Here is a 21,272-nt window from a genome sequence, read left to right on the forward strand (position 1 = left end):
TTATATGCCCCCGAACTTCTAAGAGTTTAAACTAACACTAAATTTCTTAACTACCTCTACCTTAACTGTAGGATTACCACAGATTTCAATATAAACAATATGCATATGTATATTTACTGGTAACATTCCCAAGTTATGTCTCTATGAGATCAAACATAGAGATCATAACTGGGAACCAGTATGTAAACAAAATTAATTATCTATGAATATTCTATATCTCCCCAAAAGAGGCGTGGTTTGAGAAACAGCTGTATTTACAAAGTGCAACCTATACAGACATTTATTCAAATAGAAAACTCTCTAAAAACACCTTTTCTCACATTAATACTTACTCATCAGAATTATAGCCTTAAAGAAATCACTGCATATACAATAAGTTTTCTTTTAATGTACATTTTATACCCCCTCCCCTGTTTCAGTTTTTTAAAGAATTTGAAAACAATACTTTAATTATTGCCAGCTTACTCTATTTGCATATTTTCTGACATAAAATGCCTAGAACCTGTTTAAAACTGTTCTGATAACAAATTGAAAGCATTTCAGAATACTGTAAATGTAATGTTTAGCAGTCAATCATTCCAACATTCAAGATTATATAAAGTATCCAATCCTGCCTCTGTCTCCAGTCCACATCTTACTGTATGCCTATTTGTCACTGAAAGTTCTCAATTTCTGCCTCAAATGGTCAGTTTAGAATTTTTGTCACAACAGTATCATCTCTAACCATATATCTGACATAATTTAGCTAATATATGAACTAGAAGTGTTCAAACAAAGCCATATTTGCAATAGTTGTATGTATGCAGATACCAGTCTGATGTACAAATTCACTTAAAGTTTTTATAGAAATAGTCGACTGCTAACATCTGATTTTTGCATAACTTCCAAGCACAGTTATTGTTTTCTATATAAAGACCTTTAAAATCATAAAATCATAGCATTTACAAGTTATATCATTTGTTTTATGACCCAGGGGGTAGGCAATTTCTCGGTTTTTTGCCCCTGGGGCCTCAAATTTCCTAAATTATTCTGCTGTTTCTAGCAATATGGAATATTTAGTACATATTCAGGATAGGACACACTATTGTAAGTTTTGTTGAGATATTTTTGTATTTCTAGCTTGTATTTTTTATGTCGCGGTGACAAAAAAAGCAGATTTAGGTGTTACGGCTTACTTTTTGGGTTATCGACGGGACAAAAACACCCCACCAATAATATTCAGGAAGGATCTATGAGTTTCAATGACTGCGAAGAGTAAATATAAGCACTTCTAAACTATTTAATTTACAAATATGCATATATTATGAATTTATTTTGCATTCAGGGCTTTAAGTAAACTATGCATACTGTAAACTGTGAATTTATGCTGAGTCATCATAGTAAAGGCCCAGGATTTTCTCAGTATTTACTCTATTAACGACTGACAGACCTACACCCTTCTTACATGTACACCATGTACGTTTACCATAATTAATATACAAATTAAATACAAAATTAATTTTGCCGACTAGCCCGTCAAGTACGCTGGACGCCGGAATTTATTATAGATATACAACATATATATAACAAATATTTCAAACATTGTTTGAGTAACCATCTATACATTTATTAATCACTGAGCATTTACAAATAACTTAAGAAAGTTCCTCCCGGTACCAACGGCCAAGACACGCTCAGGAAAAACCAGATATAAAACCATATAGTATTTGATGGTCATAAAAGCTCTGGAAACCTGTGTTCTCTAGCAAAAATATCTTTCGACAGACGGTCTCATAGGGACAACACGAGAACTTGCGTTGATAATGAACTTTCATTCCCAATCAAAATATACACTTACAATCTGTATAACATTTTAAAATTTAAATTCAGAAAATAAAAATTACACTACGCATACAACTTTGCGATATTAAATTTATTAACCAAAATGTAATTTTGATGTGTACGCTTCAAAGGACGGCTAGAAAGTGAGATACATTTACATGTTTACCTTTTACCTGTAATCAATTTTGATTACAAACAAATCCTTATTGGACAATACCTTTTTTATAAACCGTTAATACAGACATTTTCCCGCTATTACTAGCCGAAACGCGGCGCGGAAAATTCATGTCTTCATGAAATATTTATAAAACTTCATATTTGAGTTGATTTCATTAAAATCTGTGAGATAAACCAAATTTGGTTAATTCTGTATGTTCTCTTTTTTTCACCCAATATAGGTTGCATTTCTGTAAATATTGACAATGCAATTTCCCATAGGAACTCCTTTTACGGCTAAAACTGTACCACTTTTACTATGAAGTTTTGAAAAAAATCATATCCTAGAATGGAAAGTTCATATGCACTACTATTTTTTTTAAAGGTCAAAATATAGGGCTGTGCGGCATATTATCAACGTTTATATGCCCCGAACTTCTAAGAGTTTAAACTAACACTAAATTTCTTAACTACCCCTACCTTAACTGTAGGATTACCACAGATTTCAATATAAACAATATGCATATGTATATTTACTGGTAACATTCCCAAGTTATGTCTCTATGAGATCAATCATAGAGATCATAACTGGGAACCAGTATGTAAACAAAATTAATTATCTATGAATATTCTGTATCTCCCCAAAAGAGGCGTGGTTTGAGAAACAGCTGTATTTACAAAGTGCAACCTATACAGACATTTATTCAAATAGAAAACTCTCTAAAAACACCTTTTCTCACATTAATACTTTACTTATCAGAATTATAGCCTTAAAGAAATCACTGCATATACAATAAGTTTTCTTTTAATGTACATTTTATACCCCCTCCCCTGTTTCAGTTTTTTAAAGAATTTGAAAACAATACTTTAATTATTGCCAGCTTACCCTATTTGCATGTTTTCTGACATGAAATGCCTAGAACCTGTTTAAAACTGTTCTGATAACAAATTGAAAGCATTTCAGAATACTGTAAATGTAATGTTTAGCAGTCAATCATTCCAACATTCAAGATTATATAAAGTATCCAATCCTGCCTCTGTCTCCAGTCCACATCTTACTGTATGCCTATTTGTCACTGAAAGTTCTCAATTTCTGCCTCAAATGGTCAGTTTAGAATTTTTGTCACAACAGTATCATCTCTAACCATATATCTGACATAATTTAGCTAATATATGAACTAGAAGTGTTCAAACAAAGCCATATTTGCAATAGTTGTATGTATGCAGATACCAGTCTGATGTACAAATTCACTTAAAATTTTATAGAAATGACTGCTAACATCTGATTTTTGCATAACTTCCAAGCACAGTTATTGTTTTCTATATAAAGACCTTTAAAATCATAAAATCATAGCATTTACAAGTTATATTATTTGTTTTACGACCCAGGGGGTGGTCAATTTCTCTATTTTTTGCCCCTGGAGCCTCAAATTTCCTAAATTATTCTGCTGTTTCTAGCAATATGGAATATTTAGTACATATTCTGGATAGGACACACTATTGTAAGTTTTGTTGAGATATTTTTGTATTTCTAGCTTGTATTTTTTATGTCGCGGTGACAAAAAAGTAGATTTAGGTGTTACGGCTTACTTTTTGGGTTATCGACGGGACAAAAACACCCCACCAATAATATTCAGGAAGGATCTATGAGGTTCAATGACTGCGAAGAGTAAATATAAGCACTTCTAAACTATTTAATTTACAAATATGCATATATTATGAATTTATTTTGCATTCAGGGCTTTAAGTAAACTATGCATACTGTAAACTGTGAATTTATGCTGAGTCATCATAGTTAAGGCCCAGGATTTTCTCAGTATTTACTCTATTAACGACTGACAGACCTACATCCTTCTTACATGTACACCATGTACGTTTACCATAATTAATATACAAATTAAATACAAAATTAATTTTGCCGACTAGCCCGTCAAGTACGCTGGACGCCGGGATTTATTATAGATATACAACATATATATAACAAATATTTCAAACATTGTTTGAGTAACCATCTATACATTTATTAATCACTAAGCATTTACAAATAACTTAAGAAAGTTCCTCCCGGTATCAACGGCCAAGACACGCTCAGGAAAAATCAGATATAAAACCATATCGTATTTGATGGTCATAAAAGCTCTGGAAACCTGTGTTCTCTAGCAAAAATATCTTTCGACAGACGGTCTCATAGGGACAACACGAGAACTTGCGTTGATAATGAACTTTCATTCTCAATCAAAATATACACTTACAATCTGTATAACATTTTAAAATTTAAATTCAGAAAATAAAAATTACACTACGCATACAACTTTGCGATATTAAATTTATTAACCAAAATGTAATTTTGATGTGTACGCTTCAAAGGACGGCTAGAAAGTGAGATACATTTACATGTATACCTTTTACCTGTAATCAATTTTGATTACAAACAAATCCTTATTGGACAATACCTTTTTTATAAACCGTTAATACAGACATTTTCCCGCTATTACTAGCCGAAACGCGGCGCGGAAAATTCATGTCTTCATGAAATATTTATAAAACTTCATATTTGAGTTGATTTCATTAAAATCTGTGAGATAAACCAAATTTGGTTAATTCTGTATGTTCTCTTTTTTTCACCCAATATAGGTTGCATTTCTGTAAATATTGACAATGCAATTTCCCATAGGAACTCCTTTTACGGCTAAAACTGTACCACTTTTACTATGAAGTTTTGAAAAAAATCATATCCTAGAATGGAAAGTTCATATGCACTACTATTTTTTTAAAGGTCAAAATATAGGGCTGTGCGGCATATTTTCAACGTTTATATGCCCCGAACTTCTAAGAGTTTAAACTAACACTAAATTTCTTAACTACCCCTACCTTAACTGTAGGATTACCACAGATTTCAATATAAACAATATGCATATGTATATTTACTGGTAACATTCCCAAGTTATGTCTCTATGAGATCAAACATAGAGATCATAACTGGGAACCAGTATGTAAACAAAATTAATTATCTATGAATATTCTTTATCTCCCCAAAAGAGGCGTGGTTTGAGAAACAGCTGTATTTACAAAGTGCAACCTATACAGACATTTATTCAAATAGAAAACTCTCTAAAAACACCTTTTCTCACATTAATACTTTACTTATCAGAATTATAGCCTTAAAGAAATCACTGCATATACAATAAGTTTTCTTTTAATGTACATTTTATACCCCCTCCCCTGTTTCAGTTTTTTAAAGAATTTGAAAACAATACTTTAATTATTGCCAGCTTACCCTATTTGCATGTTTTCTGACATGAAATGCCTAGAACCTGTTTAAAACTGTTCTGATAACAAATTGAAAGCATTTCAGAATACTTTAAATGTATTGTTTAGCAGTCAATCATTCCAACATTCAAGATTATATAAAGTATCCAATCCTGCCTCTGTCTCCAGTCCACATCTTAATATATGCCTATTTGTCACTGAAAGTTCTCAATTTCTGCCTCAAATGGTCAGTTTAGAATTTTTGTCACAACAGTATCATCTCTAACCATATATCTGACATAATTTAGCTAATATATGAACTAGAAGTGTTCAAACAAAGCCATATTTGCAATAGTTGTATGTATGCAGATACCAGTCTGATGTACAAATTCACTTAAAATTTTATAGAAATGACTGCTAACATCTGATTTTTGCATAACTTCCAAGCACAGTTATTGTTTTCTATATAAAGACCTTTAAAATCATAAAATCATAGCATTTACAAGTTATATTATTTGTTTTATGACCCAGGGGGTAGTCAATTTCTCTGTTTTTTGCCCCTGGGGCCTCAAATTTCCTAAATTATTCTGCTGTTTCTAGCAATATGGAATATTTAGTACATATTCTGGATAGGACACACTATTGTAAGTTTTGTTGAGATATTTTTGTATTTCTAGCTTGTATTTTTTATGTCGCGGTGACAAAAAAAGCAGATTTAGGTGTTACGGCTTACTTTTTGGGTTATCGACGGGACAAAAACACCCCACCAATAATATTCAGGAACGATCTATGAGTTTCAATGACTGCGAAGAGTAAATATAAGCATTTCTAAACTATTTAATTTACAAATATGCATATATTATGAATTTATTTTGCATTCAGGGCTTTAAGTAAACTATGCATACTGTAAACTGTGAATTTATGCTGAGTCATCATAGTTAAGGCCCAGGATTTTCTCAGTATTTACTCTATTAACGACTGACAGACCTACACCCTTCTTACATGTACACCATGTACGTTTACCATAATTAATATACAAATTAAATACAAAATTAATTTTGCCGACTAGCCCGTCAAGTACGCTGGACGCCGGAATTTATTATAGATATACAACATATATATAACAAATATTTCAAACATTGTTTGAGTAACCATCTATACATTTATTAATCACTGAGCATTTACAAATAACTTAAGAAAGTTCCTCCCGGTACCAACAGCCAAGACACGCTCAGGAAAAACCAGATATAAAACCATATAGTATTTGATGGTCATAAAAGCTCTGGAAACCTGTGTTCTCTAGCAAAAATATCTTTCGACAGACCGTCTCATAGGGACAACACGAGAACTTGCGTTGATAATGAACTTTCATTCCCAATCAAAATATACACTTACAATCTGTATAACATTTTAAAATTTAAATTCAGAAAATAAAAATTACACTACGCATACAACTTTGCGATATTAAATTTATTAACCAAAATGTAATTTTGATGTGTACGCTTCAAAGGACGGCTAGAAAGTGAGATACATTTACATGTATACCTTTTACCTGTAATCAATTTTGATTACAAACAAATCCTTATTGGACAATACCTTTTTTATAAACCGTTAATACAGACATTTTCCCGCTATTACTAGCCGAAACGCGGCGCGGAAAATTCATGTCTCCATGAAATATTTATAAAACTTCATATTTGAGTTGATTTCATTAAAATCTGTGAGATAAACCAAATTTGGTTAATTCTGTATGTTCTCTTTTTTTCACCCAATATAGGTTGCATTTCTGTAAATATTGACAATGCAATTTCCCATAGGAACTCCTTTTACGGCTAAAACTGTACCACTTTTACTATGAAGTTTTGAAAAAAATCATATCCTAGAATGGAAAGTTCATATGCACTACTATTTTTTTAAAGGTCAAAATATAGGGCTGTGCGGCATATTTTCAACGTTTATATGCCCCGAACTTCTAAGAGTTTAAACTAACACTAAATTTCTTAACTACCCCTACCTTAACTGTAGGATTACCACAGATTTCAATATAAACAATATGCATATGTATATTTACTGGTAACATTCCCAAGTTATGTCTCTATGAGATCAAACATAGAGATCATAACTGGGAACCAGTATGTAAACAAAATTAATTATCTATGAATATTCTTTATCTCCCCAAAAGAGGCGTGGTTTGAGAAACAGCTGTATTTACAAAGTGCAACCTATACAGACATTTATTCAAATAGAAAACTCTCTAAAAACACCTTTTCTCACATTAATACTTTACTTATCAGAATTATAGCCTTAAAGAAATCACTGCATATACAATAAGTTTTCTTTTAATGTACATTTTATACCCCCTCCCCTGTTTCAGTTTTTTAAAGAATTTGAAAACAATACTTTAATTATTGCCAGCTTACCCTATTTGCATGTTTTCTGACATGAAATGCCTAGAACCTGTTAAAAACTGTTCTGATAACAAATTGAAAGCATTTCAGAATACTTTAAATGTATTGTTTAGCAGTCAATCATTCCAACATTCAAGATTATATAAAGTATCCAATCCTGCCTCTGTCTCCAGTCCACATCTTAATATATGCCTATTTGTCACTGAAAGTTCTCAATTTCTGCCTCAAATGGTCAGTTTAGAATTTTTGTCACAACAGTATCATCTCTAACCATATATCTGACATAATTTAGCTAATATATGAACTAGAAGTGTTCAAACAAAGCCATATTTGCAATAGTTGTATGTATGCAGATACTAGTCTGATGTACAAATTCACTTAAAATTTTATAGAAATGACTGCTTACATCTGATTTTTGCATAACTTCCAAGCACAGTTATTGTTTTCTATATAAAGACCTTTAAAATCATAAAATCATAGCATTTACAAGTTATATTATTTGTTTTATGACCCAGGGGGTAGTCAATTTCTCTGTTTTTTGCCCCTGGGGCCTCAAATTTCCTAAATTATTCTGCTGTTTCTAGCAATATGGAATATTTAGTACATATTCTGGATAGGACACACTATTGTAAGTTTTGTTGAGATATTTTTGTATTTCTAGCTTGTATTTTTTATGTCGCGGTGACAAAAAAAGCAGATTTAGGTGTTACGGCTTACTTTTTGGGTTATCGACGGGACAAAAACACCCCACCAATAATATTCAGGAACGATCTATGAGTTTCAATGACTGCGAAGAGTAAATATAAGCATTTCTAAACTATTTAATTTACAAATATGCATATATTATGAATTTATTTTGCATTCAGGGCTTTAAGTAAACTATGCATACTGTAAACTGTGAATTTATGCTGAGTCATCACAGTTAAGGCCCAGGATTTTCTCAGTATTTACTCTATTAACGACTGACAGACCTACACCCTTCTTACATGTACACCATGTACGTTTACCATAATTAATATACAAATTAAATACAAAATTAATTTTGCCGACTAGCCCGTCAAGTACGCTGGACGCCGGAATTTATTATAGATATACAACATATATATAACAAATATTTCAAACATTGTTTGAGTAACCATCTATACATTTATTAATCACTGAGCATTTACAAATAACTTAAGAAAGTTCCTCCCGGTATCAACGGCCAAGACACGCTCAGGAAAAATCAGATATAAAACCATATCGTATTTGATGGTCATAAAAGCTCTGGAAACCTGTGTTCTCTAGCAAAAATATCTTTCGACAGACGGTCTCATAGGGACAACACGAGAACTTGCGTTGATAATGAACTTTCATTCCCAATCAAAATATACACTTACAATCTGTATAACATTTTAAAATTTAAATTCAGAAAATAAAAATTACACTACGCATACAACTTTGCGATATTAAATTTATTAACCAAAATGTAATTTTGATGTGTACGCTTCAAAGGACGGCTAGAAAGTGAGATACATTTACATGTATACCTTTTACCTGTAATCAATTTTGATTACAAACAAATCCTTATGGGACAATACCTTTTTTATAAACCGTTAATACAGACATTTTCCCGCTATTACTAGCCGAAACGCGGCGCGGAAAATTCATGTCTTCATGAAATATTTATAAAACTTCATATTTGAGTTGATTTCATTAAAATCTGTGAGATAAACCAAATTTGGTTAATTCTGTATGTTCTCTTTTTTTCACCCAATATAGGTTGCATTTCTGTAAATATTGACAATGCAATTTCCCATAGGAACTCCTTTTACGGCTAAAACTGTACCACTTTTACTATGAAGTTTTGAAAAAAATCATATCCTAGAATGGAAAGTTCATATGCACTACTATTTTTTTTAAAGGTCAAAATATATGGCTGTGCGGCATATTTTCAACGTTTATATGCCCCGAACTTCTAAGAGTTTAAACTAACACTAAATTTCTTAACTACCTCTACCTTAACTGTAGGATTACCACAGATTTCAATATAAACAATATGCATATGTATATTTACTGGTAACATTCCCAAGTTATGTCTCTATGAGATCAAACATAGAGATCATAACTGGGAACCAGTATGTAAACAAAATTAATTATCTATGAATAGTCTATATCTCCTCAAAAGAGGTGTGGTTTGAGAAACAGCTGTATTTACAAAGTGCAACCTATACAGACATTTATTCAAATAGAAAACTCTCTAAAAACACCTTTTCTCACATTAATACTTTACTTATCAGAATTATAGCCTTAAAGAAATCACTGCATATACAATAAGTTTTCTTTTAATGTACATTTTATACCCCCTCCCCTGTTTCAGTTTTTTAAAGAATTTGAAAACAATACTCTAATTATTGCCAGCTTACCCTATTTGCATGTTTTCTGACATGAAATGCCTAGAACCTGTTTAAAACTGTTCTGATAACAAATTGAAAGCATTTCAGAATACTGTAAATGTAATGTTTAGCAGTCAATCATTCCAACATTCAAGATTATATAAAGTATCCAATCCTGCCTCTGTCTCCAGTCCACATCTTAATATATGCCTATTTGTCACTGAAAGTTCTCAATTTCTGCCTCAAATGGTCAGTTTAGAATTTTTGTCACAACAGTATCATCTCTAACCATATATCTGACATAATTAGCTAATATATGAACTAGAAGTGTTCAAACAAAGCCATATTTGCAATAGTTGTATGTATGCAGATACCAGTCTGATGTACAAATTCACTTAAAATTTTATAGAAATGACTGCTAACATCTGATTTTTGCATAACTTCCAAGCACAGTTATTGTTTTCTATATAAAGACCTTTAAAATCATAAAATCATAGCATTTACAAGTTATATTATTTGTTTTATGACCCAGGGGTAGTCAATTTCTCTGTTTTTTGCCCATGGGGCCTCAAATTTCCTAAATTATTCTGCTGTTTCTAGCAATATGGAATATTTAGTACATATTCTAGATAGGACACACTATTGTAAGTTTTGTTGAGATATTTTTGTATTTCTAGCTTGTATTTTTTATGTCGCGGTGACAAAAAAAGCAGATTTAGGTGTTACGGCTTACTTTTTGGGTTATCGACGGGACAAAAACACCCCACCAATAATATTCAGGAACGATCTATGAGTTTCAATGACTGCGAAGAGTAAATATAAGCATTTCTAAACTATTTAATTTACAAATATGCATATATTATGAATTTATTTTGCATTCAGGGCTTTAAGTAAACTATGCATACTGTAAACTGTGAATTTATGCTGAGTCATCATAGTTAAGGCCCAGGATTTTCTCAGTATTTACTCTATTAACGACTGACAGACCTACATCCTTCTTACATGTACACCATGTACGTTTACCATAATTAATATACAAATTAAATACAAAATTAATTTTGCCGACTAGCCCGTCAAGTACGCTGGACGCCGGAATTTATTATAGATATACAACATATATATAACAAATATTTCAAACATTGTTTGAGTAACCATCTATACATTTATTAATCACTGAGCATTTACAAATAACTTAAGAAAGTTCCTCCCGGTATCAACGGCCAAGACACGCTCAGGAAAAATCAGATATAAAACCATATCGTATTTGATGGTCATAAAAGCTCTGGAAACCTGTGTTCTCTAGCAAAAATATCTTTCGACAGACGGTCTCATAGGGACAACACGAGAACTTGCGTTGATAATGAACTTTCATTCCCAATCAAAATATACACTTACAATCTGTATAACATTTTAAAATTTAAATTCAGAAAATAAAAATTACACTACGCATACAACTTTGCGATATTAAATTTATTAACCAAAATGTAATTTTGATGTGTACGCTTCAAAGGACGGCTAGAAAGTGAGATACATTTACATGTTTACCTTTTACCTGTAATCAATTTTGATTACAAACAAATCCTTATTGGACAATACCTTTTTTATAAACCGTTAATACAGACATTTTCCCGCTATTACTAGCCGAAACGCGGCGCGGAAAATTCATGTCTTCATGAAATATTTATAAAACTTCATATTTGAGTTAATTTTATTAAAATCTGTGAGATAAACCAAATTTGGTTAATTCTGTATGTTCTCTTTTTTTCACCCAATATAGGTTGCATTTCTGTAAATATTGACAATGCAATTTCCCATAGGAACTCCTTTTACGGCTAAAACTGTACCACTTTTACTATGAAGTTTTGAAAAAAATCATATCCTAGAATGGAAAGTTCATATGCACTACTATTTTTTTTAAAGGTCAAAATATAGGGCTGTGCGGCATATTTTCAACGTTTATATGCCCCGAACTTCTAAGAGTTTAAACTAACACTAAATTTCTTAACTTCCCCTACCTTAACTGTAGGATTACCACAGATTTCAATATAAACAATATGCATATGTATATTTACTGGTAACATTCCCAAGTTATGTCTCTATGAGATCAAACATAGAGATCATAACTGGGAACCAGTATGTAAACAAAATTAATTATCTATGAATATTCTATATCTCCCCAAAAGAGGCGTGGTTTGAGAAACAGCTGTATTTACAAAGTGCAACCTATACAGACATTTATTCAAATAGAAAACTCTCTAAAAACACCTTTTCTCACATTAATACTTTACTTATCAGAATTATAGCCTTAAAGAAATCACTGCATATACAATAAGTTTTCTTTTAATGTACATTTTATACCCCCTCCCCTGTTTCAGTTTTTTAAAGAATTTGAAAACAATACTTTAATTATTGCCAGCTTACCCTATTTGCATGTTTTCTGACATGAAATGCCTAGAACCTGTTTAAAACTGTTCTGATAACAAATTGAAAGCATTTCAGAATACTGTAAATGTAATGTTTAGCAGTCAATCATTCCAACATTCAAGATTATATAAAGTATCCAATCCTGCCTCTGTCTCCAGTCCACATCTTAATATATGCCTATTTGTCACTGAAAGTTCTCAATTTCTGCCTCAAATGGTCAGTTTAGAGTTTTTGTCACAACAGTATCATCTCTAACCATATATCTGACATAATTTAGCTAATATATGAACTAGAAGTGTTCAAACAAAGCCATATTTGCAATAGTTGTATGTATGCAGATACCAGTCTGATGTACAAATTCACTTAAAATTTTATAGAAATGACTGCTAACATCTGATTTTTGCATAACTTCCAAGCACAGTTATTGTTTTCTATATAAAGACCTTTAAAATCATAAAATCATAGCATTTACAAGTTATATTATTTGTTTTATGACCCAGGGGGTAGTCAATTTCTCTGTTTTTTGCCCCTGGGGCCTCAAATTTCCTAAATTATTCTGCTGTTTCTAGCAATATGGAATATTTAGTACATATTCTGGATAGGACACACTATTGTAAGTTTTGTTGAGATATTTTTGTATTTCTAGCTTGTATTTTTTATGTCGCGGTGACAAAAAAAGCAGATTTAGGTTTTACGGCTTACTTTTTGGGTTATCGACGGGACAAAAAACACCCCACCAATAATATTCAGGAAGGATCTATGAGTTTCAATGACTGTGAAGAGTAAATATAAGCACTTTTAAACTATTTAATTTACAAATATGCATATATTATGAATTTATTTTGCATTCAGGGCTTTAAGTAAACTATGCATACTGTAAACTGTGAATTTATGCTGAGTCATCATAGTTAAGGCCCAGGATTTTCTCAGTATTTACTCTATTAACGACTGACAGACCTACACCCTTCTTACATGTACACCATGTAAGTTTACCATAATTAATATACAAATTAAATACAAAATTAATTTTGCCGACTAGCCCGTCAAGTACGCTGGACGCCGGAATTTATTATAGATATACAACATATATATAACAAATATTTCAAACATTGTTTGAGTAACCATCTATACATTTATTAATCACTGAGCATTTACAAATAACTTAAGAAAGTTCCTCCCGGTATCAACGGCCAAGACACGCTCAGGAAAAATCAGATATAAAACCATATCGTATTTGATGGTCATAAAAGCTCTGGAAACCTGTGTTCTCTAGCAAAAATATCTTTCGACAGACGGTCTCATAGGGACAACACGAGAACTTGCGTTGATAATGAACTTTCATTCCCAATCAAAATATACACTTACAATCTGTATAACATTTTAAAATTTAAATTCAGAAAATAAAAATTACACTACGCATACAACTTTGCGATATTAAATTTATTAACCAAAATGTAATTTTGATGTGTACGCTTCAAAGGACGGCTAGAAAGTGAGATACATTTACATGTATACCTTTTACCTGTAATCAATTTTGATTACAAACAAATCCTTATTGGACAATACCTTTTTTATAAACCGTTAATACAGACATTTTCCCGCTATTACTAGCCGAAACGCGGCGCGGAAAATTCATGTCTTCATGAAATATTTATAAAACTTCATATTTGAGTTGATTTCATTAAAATCTGTGAGATAAACCAAATTTGGTTAATTCTGTATGTTCTCTTTTTTTCACCCAATATAGGTTGCATTTCTGTAAATATTGACAATGCAATTTCCCATAGGAACTCCTTTTACGGCTAAAACTGTACCACTTTTACTATGAAGTTTTGAAAAAAATCATATCCTAGAATGGAAAGTTCATATGCACTACTATTTTTTTTAAAGGTCAAAATATAGGGCTGTGCGGCATATTTTCAACGTTTATATGCCCCGAACTTCTAAGAGTTTAAACTGACACTAAATTTCTTAACTTCCCCTACCTTAACTGTAGGATTACCACAGATTTCAATATAAACAATATGCATATGTATATTTACTGGTAACATTCCCAAGTTATGTCTCTATGAGATCAAACATAGAGATCATAACTGGGAACCAGTATGTAAACAAAATTAATTATCTATGAATATTCTATATCTCCTCAAAAGAGGCGTGGTTTGAGAAACAGCTGCATTTACAAAGTGCAACCTATACAGACATTTATTCAAATAGAAAACTCTCTAAAAACACCTTTTCTCACATTAATACTTTACTTATCAGAATTATAGCATTAAAGAAATCACTGCATATACAATAAGTTTTCTTTTAATGTACATTTTATACCCCCTCCCCTGTTTCAGTTTTTTAAAGAATTTGAAAACAATACTTTAATTATTGCCAGCTTACCCTATTTGCATGTTTTCTGACATGAAATGCCTAGAACCTGTTTAAAACTGTTCTGATAACAAATTGAAAGCATTTCAGAATACTGTAAATGTAATGTTTAGCAGTCAATCATTCCAACATTCAAGATTATATAAAGTATCCAATCCTGCCTCTGTCTCCAGTCCACATCTTAATATATGCCTATTTGTCACTGAAAGTTCTCAATTTCTGCCTCAAATGGTCAGTTTAGAATTTTTGTCACAACAGTATCATCTCTAACCATATATCTGACATAATTTAGCTAATATATGAACTAGAAGTGTTCAAACAAAGCCATATTTGCAATAGTTGTATGTATGCAGATACCAGTCTGATGTACAAATTCACTTAAAATTTTATAGAAATGACTGCTAACATCTGATTTTTGCATAACTTCCAAGCACAGTTTTTGTTTTCTATATAAAGACCTTTAAAATCATAAAATCATAGCATTTACAAGTTATATTATTTGTTTTATGACCCAAGGGGTAGTCAATTTCTCTGTTTTTTGCCCCTGGGGCCTCAAATTTCCTAAATTATTCTGCTGTTTCTAGCAATATGGAATATTTAGTACATATTCTGGATAGGACACACTATTGTAAGTTTTGTTGAGATATTTTTGTATTTCTAGCTTGTATTTTTTATGTCGCGGTGACAAAAAAGTAGATTTAGGTGTTACGGCTTACTTTTTGGGTTATCGACGGGACAAAAACACCCCACCAATAATATTCAGGAAGGATCTATGAGGTTCAATGACTGCGAAGAGTAAATATAAGCACTTCTAAACTATTTAATTTACAAATATGCATATATTATGAATTTATTTTGCATTCAGGGCTTTAAGTAAACTATGCATACTGTAAACTGTGAATTTATGCTGAGTCATCATAGTTAAGGCCCAGGATTTTCTCAGTATTTACTCTATTAACGACTGACAGACCTACACCCTTCTTACATGTACACCATGTACGTTTACCATAATTAATATACAAATTAAATACAAAATTAATTTTGCCGACTAGCCCGTCAAGTACGCTGGACGCCGGAATTTATTATAGATATACAACATATATATAACAAATATTTCAAACATTGTTTGAGTAACCATCTATACATTTATTAATCACTGAGCATTTACAAATAACTTAAGAAAGTTCCTCCCGGTATCAACGGCCAAGACACGCTCAGGAAAAATCAGATATAAAACCATATCGTATTTGATGGTCATAAAAGCTCTGGAAACCTGTGTTCTCTAGCAAAAATATCTTTCGACAGACGGTCTCATAGGGACAACACGAGAACTTGCGTTGATAATGAACTTTCATTCCCAATCAAAACATACACTTACAATCTGTATAACATTTTAAAATTTAAATTCAGAAAATAAAAATTACACTACGCATACAACTTTGCGATATTAAATTTATTAACCAAAATGTAATTTTGATGTGTACGCTTCAAAGGACGGCTAGAAAGTGAGATACATTTACATGTATACCTTTTACCTGTAATCAATTTTGATTACAAACAAATCCTTATTGGACAATACCTTTTTTATAAACCGTTAATACAGACATTTTCCCGCTATTACTAGCGGAAACGCGGCGCGGAAAATTCATGTCTTCATGAAATATTTATAAAACTTCATATTTGAGTTGATTTCATTAAAATCTGTGAGATAAACCAAATTTGGTTAATTCTGTATGTTCTCTTTTTTTCACCCAATATAGGTTGCATTTCTGTAAATATTGACAATGCAATTTCCCATAGGAACTCCTTTTACGGCTAAAACTGTACCACTTTTACTATGAAGTTTTGAAAAAAATCATATCCTAGAATGGAAAGTTCATATGCACTACTATTTTTTTTAAAGGTCAAAATATAGGGCTGTGCGGCATATTTTCAACGTTTATATGCCCCGAACTTCTAAGAGTTTAAACTAACACTAAATTTCTTAACTTCCCCTACCTTAACTGTAGGATTACCACAGATTTCAATATAAACAATATGCATATGTATATTTACTGGTAACATTCCCAAGTTATGTCTCTATGAGATCAAACATAGAGATCATAACTGGGAACCAGTATGTAAACAAAATTAATTATCTATGAATATTCTATATCTCCTCAAAAGAGGCGTGGTTTGAGAAACAGCTGCATTTACAAAGTGCAACCTATACAGACATTTATTCAAATAGAAAACTCTCTAAAAACACCTTTTCTCACATTAATACTTTACTTATCAGAATTATAGCATTAAAGAAATCACTGCATATACAATAAGTTTTCTTTTAATGTACATTTTATACCCCCTCCCCTGTTTCAGTTTTTTAAAGAATTTGAAAACAATACTTTAATTATTGCCAGCTTACCCTATTTGCATGTTTTCTGACATGAAATGCCTAGAACCTGTTTAAAACTGTTCTGATAACAAATTGAAAGCATTTCAGAATACTGTAAATGTAATGTTTAGCAGTCAATCATTCCAACATTCAAGATTATATAAAGTATCCAATCCTGCCTCTGTCTCCAGTCCACATCTTAATATATGCCTATTTGTCACTGAAAGTTCTCAATTTCTGCCTCAAATGGTCAGTTTAGAATGTTTGTCACAACAGTATCATCTCTAACCATATATCTGACATAATTTAGCTAATATATGAACTAGAAGTGTTCAAACAAAGACATATTTGCAATAGTTGTATGTATGCAGATACCAGTCTGATGTACAAATTCACTTAAAATTTTATAGAAATGACTGCTAACATCTGATTTTTGCATAACTTCCAAGCACAGTTTTTGTTTTCTATATAAAGACCTTTAAAATCATAAAATCATAGCATTTACAAGTTATATTATTTGTTTTATGACCCAAGGGGTAGTCAATTTCTCTGTTTTTTGCCCCTGGGGCCTCAAATTTCCTAAATTATTCTGCTGTTTCTAGCAATATGGAATATTTAGTACATATTCTGGATAGGACACACTATTGTAAGTTTTGTTGAGATATTTTTGTATTTCTAGCTTGTATTTTTTATGTCGCGGTGACAAAAAAGTAGATTTAGGTGTTACGGCTTACTTTTTGGGTTATCGACGGGACAAAAACACCCCACCAATAATATTCAGGAAGGATCTATGAGGTTCAATGACTGCGAAGAGTAAATATAAGCACTTCTAAACTATTTAATTTACAAATATGCATATATTATGAATTTATTTTGCATTCAGGGCTTTAAGTAAACTATGCATACTGTAAACTGTGAATTTATGCTGAGTCATCATAGTTAAGGCCCAGGATTTTCTCAGTATTTACTCTATTAACGACTGACAGACCTACACCCTTCTTACATGTACACCATGTACGTTTACCATAATTAATATACAAATTAAATACAAAATTAATTTTGCCGACTAGCCCGTCAAGTACGCTGGACGCCGGAATTTATTATAGATATACAACATATATATAACAAATATTTCAAACATTGTTTGAGTAACCATCTATACATTTATTAATCACTGAGCATTTACAAATAACTTAAGAAAGTTCCTCCCGGTATCAACGGCCAAGACACGCTCAGGAAAAATCAGATATAAAACCATATCGTATTTGATGGTCATAAAAGCTCTGGAAACCTGTGTTCTCTAGCAAAAATATCTTTCGACAGACGGTCTCATAGGGACAACACGAGAACTTGCGTTGATAATGAACTTTCATTCCCAATCAAAACATACACTTACAATCTGTATAACATTTTAAAATTTAAATTCAGAAAATAAAAATTACACTACGCATACAACTTTGCGATATTAAATTTATTAACCAAAATGTAATTTTGATGTGTACGCTTCAAAGGACGGCTAGAAAGTGAGATACATTTACATGTATACCTTTTACCTGTAATCAATTTTGATTACAAACAAATCCTTATTGGACAATACCTTTTTTATAAACCGTTAATACAGACATTTTCCCGCTATTACTAGCCGAAACGCGGCGCGGAAAATTCATGTCTTCATGAAATATTTATAAAACTTCATATTTGAGTTGATTTCATTAAAATCTGTGAGATAAACCAAATTTGGTTAATTCTGTATGTTCTCTTTTTTTCACCCAATATAGGTTGCATTTCTGTAAATATTGACAATGCAATTTCCCATAGGAACTCCTTTTACGGCTAAAACTGTACCACTTTTACTATGAAGTTTTGAAAAAAATCATATCCTAGAATGGAAAGTTCATATGCACTACTATTTTTTTTAAAGGTCAAAATATAGGGCTGTGCGGCATATTTTCAACGTTTATATGCCCCGAACTTCTAAGAGTTTAAACTAACACTAAATTTCTTAACTTCCCCTACCTTAACTGTAGGATTACCACAGATTTCAATATAAACAATATGCATATGTATATTTACTGGTAACATTCCCAAGTTATGTCTCTATGAGATCAAACATAGAGATCATAACTGGGAACCAGTATGTAAACAAAATTAATTATCTATGAATATTCTATATCTCCCCAAAAGAGGCGTGGTTTGAGAAACAGCTGTATTTACAAAGTGCAACCTATACAGACATTTATTCAAATAGAAAACTCTCTAAAAACACCTTTTCTCACATTAATACTTTACTTATCAGAATTATAGCATTAAAGAAATCACTGCATATACAATAAGTTTTCTTTTAATGTACATTTTATACCCCCTCCCCTGTTTCAGTTTTTTAAAGAATTTGAAAACAATACTTTAATTATTGCCAGCTTACCCTATTTGCATGTTTTCTGACATGAAATGCCTAGAACCTGTTCAAAACTGTTCTGATAACAAATTGAAAGCATTTCAGAATACTGTAAATGTAATGTTTAGCAGTCAATCATTCCAACATTCAAGATTATATAAAGTATCCAATCCTGCCTCTGTCTCCAGTCCACATCTTAATATATGCCTATTTGTCACTGAAAGTTCTCAATTTCTGCCTCAAATGGTCAGTTTAGAATGTTTGTCACAACAGTATCATCTCTAACCATATATCTGACATAATTTAGCTAATATATGAACTAGAAGTGTTCAAACAAAGCCATATTTGCAATAGTTGTATGTATGCAGATACCAGTCTGATGTACAAATTCACTTAAAATTTTATAGAAATGACTGCTTACATCTGATTTTTGCATAACTTCCAAGCACAGTTTTTGTTTTCTATATAAAGACCTTTAAAATCATAAAATCATAGCATTTACAAGTTATATTATTTGTTTTATGACCCAGGGGGTAGTCAATTTCTCTGTTTTTTGCCCCTGGGGCCTCAAATTTCCTAAATTATTCTGCTGTTTCTAGCAATATGGAATATTTAGTACATATTCTGGATAGGACACACTATTGTAAGTTTTGTTGAGATATTTTTGTATTTCTAGCTTGTATTTTTTATGTCGCGGTGACAAAAAAGTAGATTTAGGTGTTACGGCTTACTTTTTGGGTTATCGACGGGACAAAAACACCCCACCAATAATATTCAGGAAGGATCTATGAGTTTCAATGACTGCGAAGAGTAAATATAAGCACTTCTAAACTATTTAATTTACAAATATGCATATATTATGAATTTATTTTGCATTCAGGGCTTTAAGTAAACTATGCATACTGTAAACTGTGAATTTATGCTGAGTCATCATAGTTAAGGCCCAGGATTTTCTCAGTATTTACTCTATTAACGACTGACAGACCTACACCCTTCTTACATGTACACCATGTACGTTTACCATAATTAATATACAAATTAAATACAAAATTAATTTTGCCGACTAGCCCGTCAAGTACGCTGGACGCCGGAATTTATTATAGATATACAACATATATATAACAAATATTTCAAACATTGTTTGAGTAACCATCTATACATTTATTAATCACTGAGCATTTACAAATAACTTAAGAAAGTTCCTCCCGGTATCAACGGCCAAGACACGCTCAGGAAAAATCAGATATAAAACCATATCGTATTTGATGGTCATAAAAGCTCTGGAAACCTGTGTTCTCTAGCAAAAATATCTTTCGACAGACGGTCTCATAGGGACAACACGAGAACTTGCGTTGATAATGAACTTTCATTCCCAATCAAAATATACACTTACAATCTGTATAACATTTTAAAATTTAAATTCAGAAAATAAAAATTACACTACGCATACAACTTTGCGATATTAAATTTATTAACCAAAATGTAATTTTGATGTGTACGCTTCAAAGGACGGCTAGAAAGTGAGATACATTTACATGTATACCTTTTACCTGTAATCAATTTTGATTACAAACAAATCCTTATTGGACAATACCTTTTTTATAAACCGTTAATACAGACATTTTCCCGCTATTACTAGCCGAAACGCGGCGCGGAAAATTCATGTCTTCATGAAATATTTATAAAACTTC

Source organism: Mytilus californianus, unplaced genomic scaffold, assembly GCF_021869535.1.
Source record: "Mytilus californianus isolate M0D057914Y unplaced genomic scaffold, xbMytCali1.0.p SCAF_4, whole genome shotgun sequence".
NCBI lineage: Eukaryota > Metazoa > Mollusca > Bivalvia > Mytilida > Mytilidae > Mytilus > Mytilus californianus.